General features: G+C 39.2%; 1 long non-coding RNA gene across 1 annotated transcript in view; it reads right to left on the minus strand.

Annotated features, from left to right (window-relative positions):
- LOC141407609 (uncharacterized) overlaps positions 1-13012 on the minus strand; it is a 48756-nt gene extending 35744 nt beyond the window's left edge. Inside the window, exon 1 of the long non-coding RNA XR_012417287.1 lies at positions 12839-13012. This is a non-coding gene — a long non-coding RNA (uncharacterized lncRNA). The remainder of the gene's footprint in view (positions 1-12838) is intronic.
- Positions 13013-13548: the final 536 nt, after the last annotated feature.

Here is a 13548-nt window from a genome sequence, read left to right on the forward strand (position 1 = left end):
TTTTGGCTGTTAATTGGTGCAGTTTCTTTATAGCCTCAGTGGTCTTTACAATTTGGCATGTTTTTGCAGTGGCTGGTACCAGTTGTTTCTTTCCATGTTTAGTGCTTCCTTCAGGAGCTCTTGTAAGGCAGGCCTGGTGGTGACAAAATCTCTCAGTATTTGCTGGTCTGTAAAGGATTTTATTTCTCCTTCACTTATGAAGCTTACTTTGGCTGGATATGAAATTCTCAGTTGGAAATTCTTTTCTTTAAGAATATTGAATATTGGCCCCCACTCTCTTCTGGCTTGTAGGGTTTCTGCCAAGAGATCTGCTCTTAGTCTGATGGGCTTCCCTTTGTGGGAAACCCGACCTTTCTCTCTGGCTGCCCTTAACATTTTTTCCTTTATTTCAACCTTGGTGAATCTGACAGGTATGTGTCTTGGGGTTGCTGTTCTTAAAGAGTATCTTTGTGGTGTGCTCTGTATTTCCTGAATTTGAATGTTGGCCTGCCTTTCTAGGTTAGGGAAGTTCTCCTGAATAAAATCCTGAAGAATGTTTTCCAACTTTTTTCTATTCTCCCCATCACTTTCAGGTATACCGGGCAAATGTAGATTTGGTCTTTTCACATAGTCCCATATTTCTTGGAGGCTTCGTTTGTTTCATTTTACTCTTTTTTCTCTAAACTTCTCTTCTCACTTCATTTCATTAATTTGACCTTCAATCACTGATACCCTTTCTTCCACTTGATCGAGTCAGCTATTGAAACTTGTGTGTGTGTCATGAAGTTCTCATGCCATGGTTTTCAGCTCCATTAGGTCATTTAAGGTCTTCTCTACACTGTTTATTCTAGTTAGCCATTTGTCTCACCTTTTATCAAGGTTTTCAGCTTCCTTTTGATGGGTTTGAACATGCTTCTTTAGCTGGGAGAAGTTTGTTACTACTGACCTTCTGAAGCCTTCTTCTGTTACCTCATCAAAGTCATTCTTCATCCAGCTTTGCTCCATTACTGGCGAGGAGCTGTGATCCTTTGAGGGGGAAGAGGTGCTCTGGTTTTTAGAATTTTCAGCTTTTCTGCTCTGATTTCTCCCCATCTTTGTGGTTTTATCTACCTTTGGTCTTTGATGTTGATAACCTACAGATGGTGTTCTGGTGTACATATCCTTTTTGTTGATGTTGATGCTATTCTTTTCTGTTTGTTAGTTTTCCTTCTAACAGTCAGGTCCTTCAGCTACAGTTCTGCTGGATTTTGCTGGAGGTTCACTCCAGACCCTGTTTGCCTGGGTATCACCAGTGGAGACTGCAGAACAGCAAATATTGCTGCCTGATCCTTCCTCTGGAAGCTTTGTCCCAGAGGGGCACCTGCCTATATGAGGTGTCTGTTGGCCCCTACTGGGAGGTGTCTCCCAGTTAGGCTGCACGGGATTCAGGGACCCACTTGAGGAGGCAGTCTGTCTGTTCTCAGTCTGTCTGTTCTCAGAGCTCAAATGCCATGCTGGGAGAACCACTGCTCTCTTCAGAGCTGTCAGGGACATTTAAGTCTGCAGAAGTTGTCTGCTGCCTTTTGTTCAGCTATGCCCTACTCACAGAGGTGGAGTCTATAGAGGCAGTAGACTTTGCTGAGCTGCAGTGGGCTCCACCCAGTTTGAGCTTCCCAGCCGATATGTTTACCTACTCAAGCCTCAGCAATGGCGGATTCCCCTCACCGAGTCAGGCTGCCACCTCACATTTTGATCTCAGACTACTGCGCTAGCAGTGAGCAAGGCTTTGTGGGCGTGGGACCTGCTGAGCCAGGCATGGGAGAGAATCTCCTTGTCTTCCAGTTGCTAAGACCTTGAGAAAAGTGCAGGATTTGGGTGGAGTGTCCCATTTTTCCTGGTACAATCTGTCATGGCTTCCCTTGGCTAGGAAAGGGAAATCTTCCAACCCCTTGCACTTCCTGGGTGAGGCGATGCCCTGCCCTGCTTTGACTTGCCCTCCATGGGCTGCACCCACTGTCCAACCAGTCCCAGTGAGATGAACCAGGTACCTCAGTTGGAAATACAGAAATCACCTGTCTTCTGCATTAATTGTGCTGGGAGCTGCAGACTGGAGCTGTTCCTATTTGGCCATCTTGGAACCCCAAAAATCATTTAACTATTATTGTTCATTTTGTTTTGAAGAATTTGGTCATTTTCCTTGAAAATGTTATTTATGTTAATATGTAATGGGTTTATTTTTATTTTAAAATAAATATATACATAAATATTTTTAAAATTCTTAATTTTAATTTCTAAAATGATAAATGTTGACAGATATAAACTATAAAACAGAAGCTCTTTAGGGTCCTGAATTTACTAAGACTGTAAAGAGCTCCTGAGTCCAAAGAGTTAGAGAACTGCTGGCTAAGGCTAATCGAGACCCATCCACTATGTCTTGATTAAAGACCCAGTGACTAAACCTTGACTAAACTAAGGTTGTAGTCAGATTTCCTAGAAGCACATAGATCTCTGATGTAGTGATAGATATCAAAATAAATATAAAGTTCTGTTAGCAAAGAAGAAGGCAGTATTAATACTGCAAAAACTTCCCACTGAGTCACTTATTAATGACCCAGCTGACATTTGGATCATTATTAAGAATAGCTTTGTGACATGCCAGCTCTCAATCTCTCTGGTTTCAATGCTGTGTCCCCTACCTCCACCCAATGACTGTGTTTTATCTGCCATAATTAGCCCCTCTACATTTTTTGGCTCTGAATCTGGTTTGTTAAGATAATATAAGCATGAATTGAGTAAGGGGCTGGCTTGTTCTTACAGACTAGAGTACTGGGCCATGATCACAGACGATGTTTCTTGGTCTCAGTCCAGCCAGGGTGGAAAAGTATGGAAATAAAAACTGAGAAAACTTCATAAACACAGTAACTGTCAGGCAGCAGTGGCAGTAAATTTTCTACATAGCAGGAGCTTAAGATCAGTAACCTGGTTGGAAAGGAGAGTCTATAAGACTTATTCTCAAGCTACATTTATAGAGCAAGCACGCAGTTGCTGTTGTTTTTACTCCAGTCTGTATATTACAGATAAATTAAAATAGCAAAGTTTGGTCACGATGCTTTTGTTCATGCATTTCTTCATATTTAGAAAATGACAACTATCCAGCTTAAATAATAAGCCTCCAAGGAGTGACCTGAGGAGTGGGATAGTTGATGGAGATTTAAAAGCAAGGAGGTTAAGAGGGGACTCATTTTATTTCTAACACTACTCTGGAAACATCTCTCCCTTGAGAAAGATAAGGAGGAAAATAATCATGGAATAGGGTACAAATTCCATTGGTAAGTCAAGGACAGTAAGTAAATAATAATACATGTGGTGGGGGTAAACAATTCCTGTTTCCTTTGATACTTGAAGTAGATCAAATGTGCAGGTGCCAGGGAAGACGGAATGATCTTTTGCTGGAGACTTGGCTAAAAGGAAATTTTTGGCTACTTACAAGATTCAGTACATTTAATAGAGTTCTAGAAACTACTGAGATATTGATCACAGAAGTAATAGCATCCAAAAGGCTGTATGCTTGATTGAGAAATGAACAGGGTTTAGGGTCAGGGAAATACATTATGCAGCCTGAGTTTGCTCATGAGTTATCAGTGGCAATATAAGAGTCCCCCACCTAGTATCTGATACATTAATTATATAATTCCATTAAGTAACCTGTCTAATATAATATTGTACTGAGAGCTCTTTTCTGGTGTTTCAAATATCCCCAAGAGTTTTCTGGGAAGCCATTGGAAAGTGGCATATTATCTAACAATATCCTGTGAGATTGATTTTCTGGAGAAACACATTATAAATCTCATGGATGAATGAACTACAACTTAGTAACATAACAACAATCATACCTCATGTTTGTGTAGGATTTAAGTCTCTACAAAAAGCATTCTTATTCTCTGTCATCCTCATAGTATCTAGCATACCACCTCAAGTTATCCTAAAGACAAACCTGCAAGATATGCTTTATCTTCCTTTGACATATGAGAAAATTGTGACATATATAGTATAAGCAACTTGTCCCAAATCCATGGACAAGTAGGGGTAGAAATATAATTTGAACCCAGATATTCTAAGTTCTAGTGCCATGTTCTTCCATAACATCACAGCTGGCTGCTGTTTGTAAACCTGTTAAGCTGCATCTGGAAATGTGCATGTAGCTTCCAAAGTCATCTGACACTCACTCCATGACACTCATGCTTTGATATCGAGATGATCCCCTCCTCCACCTTCCTGTAGTGCTTTACCACCCCTGTCTGGCTGCACCTATCACTCACTGCCTTACAGTGTTCATGTTGTGTAATATGGTTTTCCTCTGCTGTAAACTCCTTGAGAGTGCATAAGGACTGACCTCAATTATCTTTGTTTTCTCCCTAGAACCCAGCTCAGTGCCTGGCCTATGGTAGAAATTAGTGAATACTTGCCCCTGGTTGATAAAGTGCTCAAATTGCAACTCTAAGTGCTGTATGGTTCCATAAGAAACTTATCATGAAAAATCTATTGTCCTGGGGAATTGTCTCTTTCAACTGAACTCAGGATTTAACTGGAGAAGAAGCTTGACGTCAGCCAGGTCAGCCAGGCTCATTGTGATCACTGAGGACATCCTTGGGGGACGCTGAGCAGGCTTTCCAGCTTCCTCCCTCTTCAACTGCAGTGTCTGCATGGCCTCTCTATTGACTTTCAGTGTTTTCTCCCAAAAGATCTGTTGAAGTGTGGTGGTTTATGGATATTTTTGTTCCTTTCTATGGAAGAGGCATTTCTCAGCCACATCTAGTTGGCCATCTTGCTGGAAACTTGAGCCCTTCTCCTCATTTTAAAATTCAAGTAGGAGAATATTGGTAAGTTGGAAATGAATAGTATTGAGAACAAGGAGGTAGGAGTTGGGGATGTTAACCTAAGTGGGGCTGTTTCGGAGGGCTGATTAGAGGTAACCAGCAGAGGAAAATACATCATTGTTGAGCTACTGCTTTGCTCTAGGTTCTCTGGCTACATTCACTTGTTATTTTATTTTCTTAACATCTTTGAGAAGTTGGTATTATTATCCCCATTTTTACATAGTAGTAAGCTGAAGCTCATATTTCCTCAGAAGCCTCTTAAAGTCACTAAGCTCCTGATTTGGAGCTGAAACTGTGTGTGTGAGAGTTCATGTTCCACCACCACCCGACACTGTTTCCCAGCAAACTTGCAGTTACAAGCATATATTAGCACATACTTCACATAAGCTTCCTGAGCTTCTCATGCTCCCTTTACAGGGCTTGGGAGAATGGGTCCAGGGCATAAAGGTGATGACAGCCAGGAAAAAAGAGATAGGCCAGTGTATCATAGAATTGGAGGGATATGGGAAAGGATTTATCTGCTTATTGCATCAGGCTGCCATAATTTTAGAAATCCCATCACTGAATGGGCCTTTCTTGGGAAACTATTATATTGCCAAAGCTCTTCTTTAAAGAACAATAATATAGGTGTTGGTGTTTGAAGAACTGATTTCTGTAGGTCCAATCAATTTTAGCCTTGGGTGTGTTATCCTTCTTCTGTCTTGTGCTACCTTGTGATCTCTTATTCAACAAACATGACAATAGCCATGGTAACTGTAATAATAATTGATGCAATTATAATAATGGGACTAACCTTAATTCTACTCATACGAAATTTTACTCATAGTAATTGTTATTATAGTGATGCTTCTATGTGCTTGGCACTTTCTCATGTGCTTTTAAAAGCATTGCCTCCTTCAAATGTAAGTGTAGATAAAGTCCCATGCATTCATCATAACAAAAACAAGGTAAAAGAGGACATATCAGAGGTATTTAAACTATCCTCTGTGTGCTGTCCACTTGGAGGCTTTAATCCCTCAAGCTTTGTGTCCTCCACTGTGGGTCTCTGTTGGGTGATCTCATTAATGGTTTGTCTCCACTTTCCAAGCAGAGAAAGATGGTGACATTTGAGAAGAACCTGCTCTAAGCAGGTTGCTTGCATACGTTATCTGAGAAAACCTCATGTTCTGTTCATCAATCTTTGTACCATAGGGAGACTAAGAAATGAAATGTGCTTGGCTCCAGCTCCCAGCACTTGCATTAGGAAATGATTATCTGGCTGCTTAGAACTGCATCTGTTCCTGCTGGGTGTTGCTGCACTTGGAGGTCTAAGCCCTGTAGGTCATACTCAGCCAAAAGACCCATATTCACTATGGCAGAGGTGATTAGGTTTTTACATGTAAAATGGGCTTCCGGAATAGATGACTTTCTGGAGCTCTGATTTTTTTTTTTCATCCAGATGACCTGTGGCACATTGAAAAGAGAGAATGCACAATTTACTAAAAAGAGTGTTTTTGTTGTTGTTGTTTTTGTTTTTTATTTATTTATTTTTACAGCTCATATATTCCTACAGTGCAGTGTAGTTATTAAGTCTTTATATTCTGCCCTCAGACATTAAGAAAATAAATTGAGGCTTTTAGTAGAAAGGTTAGTGGTATAAGTCTTTCATGAATTAGCGTGTCTTCCTAAACTGGTAAAAAATGTAGTCTGGGCAGACTGGTGCCTATGAACTATTTTGCTCATAGATGAACCACTCATCTTAGGAGACAGAGTGGAAACCAGGGAAGAATTCTTAGCTGAGGATTCTTCTCATGGCTCCTCTTGTGATTTGTTGTCTGGTGTTCATTAAGTGGCTTAATTTTTCTGGAATCTGAAAGTCATAAATACACTGTAAAATGCTGTTAACCTTCAGAATCCACAACTTAGCTTCTCTCTCAATGGAGCAGTTCCATTCCGCTTGTCTTTATTTGACACATTTCACTGGTTACTGAAGATATTCCTTCTAAATATATTTCAGACAGCAATATTCTCCCTTTCCTCAGCTAGAAGTTCACAATGTGCCCCATTCTTTGCTAGAGTGTGAGTACTCGAGCTCTGCCCCAGGCACATGATAGGAGTAAGTCAGAACTAAACTCTTGCTCTCACTTTTTGTTAAATATCTTGTGATTCTCAGGTTCATGAGTATCCAGGGTGCTTCAGTGCTATGTAAAACACAGACTGGAAAATTTGCAGGTGATGTACCAAAGTGCAGAAACAGTTGGTATCTGACTACAGACTGACAATCTGTCCAGGCACATTGTTGTTGGAAAAGTCGTCTGAAATTGGTCTTCAAATTTAAGCATTGTCTGGGTGTTAACACAGTGCTCATGAGAGCTATCCATTTCCCTATCGACTGAAAAGAGATCTACCAAGCCCTGACCAATTCCAGCATTCCCAAGTGTGTTAGGCTGTTCTTGAGTTGCAGTAAAGGAATACCTGAGACTGGGTAATTTATTTTAAAAAAAGAGATTGGCTTACAGTTCTTCAGGCCATACATTCATGGCACCAATATCTGCTTGGCTTCTGGTGAGAGCATCAGGAAACTGATAACCAAGGCAGAAGGCAAAGCAGGGGCAGTGAGTGGGAACAAGGGAGAGGAAGGTGCTAGGCTCTTTAAACTAACAGCTCTCCTGTGAACCATCAGAATGAGAACTCATTCATTACCTTGGGGAGGGCACTAAGTCATCCATGTGGGATCCTCCCCCATGATCCAATCACCTCCTACCAGGGCCCACCCCCAACACTGGGGATTTCAACATGAGATGTAGAGGGGACAAATATTCAAATCATATCACCAATTAATGATGTTCTTGGGTGCCAGATAATTTACAGGCTCAGAGTCCCAACATTTTTCCTATATCCTGTTTCTCCTTTAGAGTGTTCACACTTCACCTTTGAGAATGGGACCAAGAGGTCAAAAGGAGAGATTCCACCTGCCATTCAGGACCTCAAAACTTCCAAAGACCTTCAAATCACAAAGGAAACTGGGTGTAGACCTTCTCTGTTGCAAAGAATAACCACTTCTCTTAGCCATCTATACCACTAAGTAGAATTTTTACTTTGGGCAAACCACTTACATGCCTTTGAGTGTTGAGAGATAAGACCTGCCTTAACAGATTGTAGTGATGATTAAATGCGATGATATACATGCTGAGGATGAGAGGAGTGATTTATAAATGGTAAAATTGTGGCACCAACATTAAGTGTCATTTTTGTTATTCTTAGTAATTATTATTTATTTATAATTGCATGTTTTGATGAGTTTCCCAATATAATTAATTTTTAGACCTATTGTTCAGTCTTTCTCAACACTTACAGAAATTCCAGAAACATAAGACAAGAATTATCAACCAAGTTACCATAAAGGGTTTAATTAACAGAAACTATTATACATATGTGGGGGTTGTGTGTGTGTGTGTGTGTGTGTGTGTGTGTGTGTGTGTGTGAGAAACATTAAGTGGGTAGACAGCATGTAGACATTAAATTTCTGGCCAGTCTTGGTCTGAAAAGCATTCCCTTCTTATCAAATGCTTCTCAGAGTCAGCCTCTTCTCAAATGCTCGTGGAAGTTTTTTAGAGTACCTTTACTTCTATCTTCAGCCTATGAAAATTTTCTACAACACTGCTAAACATGATGAATCTTGAAAGCAGGCAGACGTTAATTCTTTTTTAGCTGGACCTCCAGCAAAAGGTTATTTCTCCCCTGGTTCCCACTTCTACCCCACTTCTGCACCTGTGCCACCTTTCAGTTTGCACTCTCTTTACTCCTCTCCTTCCATGAGAATGTTCTTGGCAGCAATTGCCCATCCAGTTTCTCCCTCTCCAAGACCTTCCCTAAATTTTCCAGAGAGAGGGAAATTATTCCCTTCTTGCAATTATTGTTTATTATTTGTATCACATATTCCGCCTCAATAGGGGGTTACGCTCTGCCCCCAATTGGTCTTCAGTGGTGCTCACTGACCACTGAATACCCAGATCCTTTTGTTTTAATCATGCTGGAAAATAAGCAGCAACACTGTACCAAGTTGGACTCATAACTGGAAGAATTTAATGCAGCTTCCCAAATTCATGGGTTATTCCCCAAAAGTTTATGTTTGAAGAATCTGACTCATGAACTATGTGATCTATATAAGCAGAAACATTTCCTAAGAGAAATTACCATACCACAGTTTTATTTTTCCCTGAGACACAAAGCATGAGAAATAATGTAATTTAATACAATATAATGCAAAGAATAGACCATTACTCACACAAAACAGCACATTGTTTAGCAGCTGACAAGAATTCCTAGGAAACTTCCTGCAATAGCAATCTACATGAGCAATAACTGAAGAATATAGCTCTCTCTTTCTCTCACCAGATGGTCAAGATACACTATTTTAGCTACATAGGAGAATTCAGAATCACAGAAGAGCATTTAATACAATCCATCAACAGTGCTTCTCAGAAATCAATATAAATAAGAATAACTGAAAGATCTTGTTAAAAATTCAGATCCCCACATCCTCGTGCAACAGATGCTGGGCAGGTGTAAATTCAGATAGAGACCATGAAAATGTGTATTTAATGAGCACTCCAGGGAATCTGGATGCAGTTGATCCATAGGCCACACTTGAAGTAACATTACTTCTACACTGCAGATACAAAACTGCAAATGCAGAAATATCAATCAGTGTGCCCAAGGTCAAAGACTCACTTATCAGCAGAGCCAGAACAAGGAATAATAATAGTGTGTAAAATGATTTATGCATAATTAGAAACAAGTGTTCTGCCTTCCATGCAAAAAAAAAAAAAAAATCCCACAGTAAATTGTCTCTTAGTTCCTTACATACCTTTCCTCATCATCCAGACATCATTAAAATATTTATTGAACATCTACTATGATAAAACACCAATTGTGAAATGTTTAAAGATAGAGACTTGGTCTCCTTCCTAATAGAGCTTACAATATAGCAGATTAACTATTTACAGAAATAAGAAAGAATATATAATAAAAATGAAAAATATGTTGTGGTTAAAGCAAAATATTCTTATGAATCCACTCAATAATCTAGCAGTTAATGTAACAAGAATGAGGAGAGACATTTCAAATAATCATTTGTCCATTTATTCCTTTATTTCACATTTTTATGCTTTGTACATGTGTGCAAAGCACTATGCTAGGCATTGTGGATACAGCAGAAAATATGAAAGGCAACATCTCTGGCTTCTTGGAGGATAATTTCTAGTGGGATGAGGAATAAATAATAAACATAACTAAACAACATGGATGCATACTAAGAAAAGTGCCCCAAAGGAAATAAATAGGTTAGTGCAATAGCATATGAGGAAGGAGTAGAGGGTAGTTTCAATATAATGGCCAGAGAAAGCCACTTTGGGAAAATAACATTTTATCTGATATCTAAAAACTACACGGGAAGCAGCCATGCAAAGTATTGGAGAAGAGAACAGCATCCCAGGTAAAGAGAACAGCAAGTAGAAAAGCCACGAGATAGGTGTAAGCTTGTCATGTTATAGAAACAGAAGGAAGACCAATTTGGCATTGTATTGGAGCATAGGGAGTAAAAAGGAAAGTGGTATGACATGAAGTTTGAGATGCAGTCAGCGGCCAGAGATTTTAGGATCCTATAGGTCACGATAAGGAATTTGCATTTCATACCATGTGCCGCGGTCAGCTGTGAAAAGCAGGAAGATTAGATTATTTAATTTGCATTTTTAAAGCTTACCGGATAATGGGTGAAAAATGAATTGAAAAGGAGAATGGATATAAGAAGGAAAACAAGTTAAAAGACTACTACTGTAGTTCAAGGATGCTTCCATGCTCAAAGTGTGAGGACGGCCATTATGCAGAAGCAAGGAAGAGGGAGATGGATGGGTAGTGGGACATCTCTTGTCCTTTGAGTAGGTCTGACTATGTGCACAGGTCCCCCTGGCTACAGAAGTAAGCAAAAATTGCTCAGCCTGGCATCCTAGACCATCTTCACGATGTCCCAGCCCACATTATCAGATTTATTTTGTTACCTGGGTACCAACTAAATTGGACTGCCTGTTCTTCTTCAGTATCTGTGTCCAGCAACCTATGTGTTCTCATTTTATTCCTTTCCATCATAATTTGTTCTTGCCTATACTCGCTTTATCTAAATTTGAGACTTTTACAAATGTTTCTTTCTTCATTAAATTATTTCTCTCAATCATATACAATATCTTCCTCTTTGGAAACACATTTTAAATCACATGGTTAGCCCCAGCATAATTGCTATTTATTTGCATGGCTTTCTTTGTCTACGACACCATATGCTGCTGAAAGAAGAAATGAAGTGTTGGGGTCCGCGTGTTTCCTAAACAAAGGAATGAACACACAAGACAACACAGGACAAGACATACATGGCGGCCGCCCCGAACCGCACACACTGCTTTATTTTATCCAGCCGTTTGTGGAATGTTGCCAAGTCACGGGACACGTGTTGCTTCTCTGACCTTTCCTTGACTCGCAAGATCAGTAAAACACTGACCAGTTTCCAGAGCCCACTGTTTACAGCTGGCTCCTTTATCCTTCTTGTTTGCAGAGAAGGAATGTCCTGCTTTGTTTGCAAGAGCAGGGCTTATCGGGAACTTCTCGTTTGCGAGCACACAGTCCTCTACAATGAAGTCTCACTAATTTTTATTACTCATAGTACTTTGCACAGGGTCTCAGAATGGAATATGAGGAGTTCTCTAACCTGAGCTGGATACGCTCCAGAGCCTCATTTCTCATGCTCACCCACTGCCTGCACATGCTGTTTCAACTTGAAGGTCTATGGAAAAGACTGCTATGTTATGGCTCATGACTTTGTTCTTGTTATATCATATTCTTTGTATGCTTTTCAGACTCTTGTCTACCCAGCAAATTCCTCTTTATTTTTCAAGTCTTATCTGAGGGTCAATTTCTTTATGAAATATTTTCATAGCACCCACCCTAGGTGCCTCTCTTCAGGTAGAACCAAGAGTTCCTTGTTAGATGCGCTCTTCTACACGGTATGAACTTAAAATACCACACTCTACATGCATAATTTAATACAAAAGGTAAAATATCTTGCAGAAAATTGCTATTATGTGAAAATAAGTAAATGTAAAAGTTGTGAACCAACAATGACAAAGAGAACAAGAGAAGAGACAATAGACCAAAAATATGATAAATTTTTAGAAGGTGGAAACATTTCAGTGAGCAGAGCAGACAAAGTTGAGTTCCAAAATGGCTGGATACTGAGCTAATCTTTCTGCAGTGACACCACTTTAAAAGTCCTGTATACACACAACAGCAATCACACTAAATTTGTGTGTGTATGCATGCATGTGCCTAGCTCTTAAGATGCACGTATGCAGACTAAATATTTGTGAAAAGCCTCTAACATGGACAAAGGGTATTCAGAAGCTATAGAAACAGACAGCAGTGGGAAATGGCTCCAAATCTATAATTAAGTTCTCCAGAGAAAAATGAAAAGGTGCTATAAAAAGTAACAATCATACAATTTCAAAAATAGCTCTCTGAAATTAAAAACCTGTGAGGGCAGGAACACACTCACATTTGAAGATATGATTGAGAATATCTCAAGCATCTCCCTCAGGAAATAGAACAAAATGAAAAGAGATGAAAATAATATTTTTAAAAGATAAAACTAGAAGATCAATCTGGGAAGTTCAAATAACAGAAAGAAAGTCTAGGAAATATGGAAGGTAGTATTTAATACAATATCAAAGAAATGATATACAAAACACTCTCAGAACCCACATTTCTGGAAGGAAGATATTCGTTGAAGGCCCAGCTTAGTGACTGGAAACCCTTACTATGGCACATATTTGTCAAATTTCAAAACTCTGGGTTCAAAGAAAAGATCTGAAAAAAAAGGCCCAGAGGAAAAAAAATCAGCTCATTTACAAATAATCAAAAATAAGTATACTATCAGATACACTAGGAATACTGGAAACTAGAGAACAATTGAGTCATACCTTCAAACCTTTGAGGAAAATGATTTTCAGCCTGGAATTCCATCATGGAACCACGGTTGACGTTTAAGGGTACAATAAATATACGTTCAGGCAGGTCCACTTAGCAAGTTGCAGGAGGATGTTCTCCTCCAGAGGAAGGGTATTGCATCTGTAAACAAGGGATCCAACCCTGGTGAGAACAAAAAAGAAGCAAGAGTTGAAATATATGTCTAGAATGCTGGGAGAAGAAATCCCTGGGATGAAAATTGTGCAGCAGGCCTAGAAATATGATATTTCAGATTGGGCACAAAAATATAATGCTTTCAACAGGGGAGAAAAACGAACTCATGTATTTGATCACAGTGAGGAGAGGTCTCCAACTCTTTTAGAGAATATGGGAGTAGCAGTGGATAATAACATGGAAAACAACTATTAATTTCGATGGCAAAAAATGCAATTATTTTTGCACCAACCTAATACAAAAAATGCAACTATAAACTCTAGAAGGTAGGCAAGAAAGGAAAGTGATTACAATATATTAAGTGACTCATCTGAAAATAGTATTTTCATAATTATAATTATGTAACCATAAATATTGATTTAATAAAATTTCTGGTATAATTTGTATTAAGTAAATGGGAAGAAGGAAAGTGCATTGGAGGCTGTCATAAAATGAGAGTTAAATATTAGATCTCACTACATCAAGATTTAATCTAGTAAATTTTCTTAAA

The sequence above is a fragment of the Macaca fascicularis genome, chromosome 9, assembly GCF_037993035.2.
Source record: "Macaca fascicularis isolate 582-1 chromosome 9, T2T-MFA8v1.1".
Classification (NCBI taxonomy): Eukaryota; Metazoa; Chordata; class Mammalia; order Primates; family Cercopithecidae; genus Macaca; species Macaca fascicularis.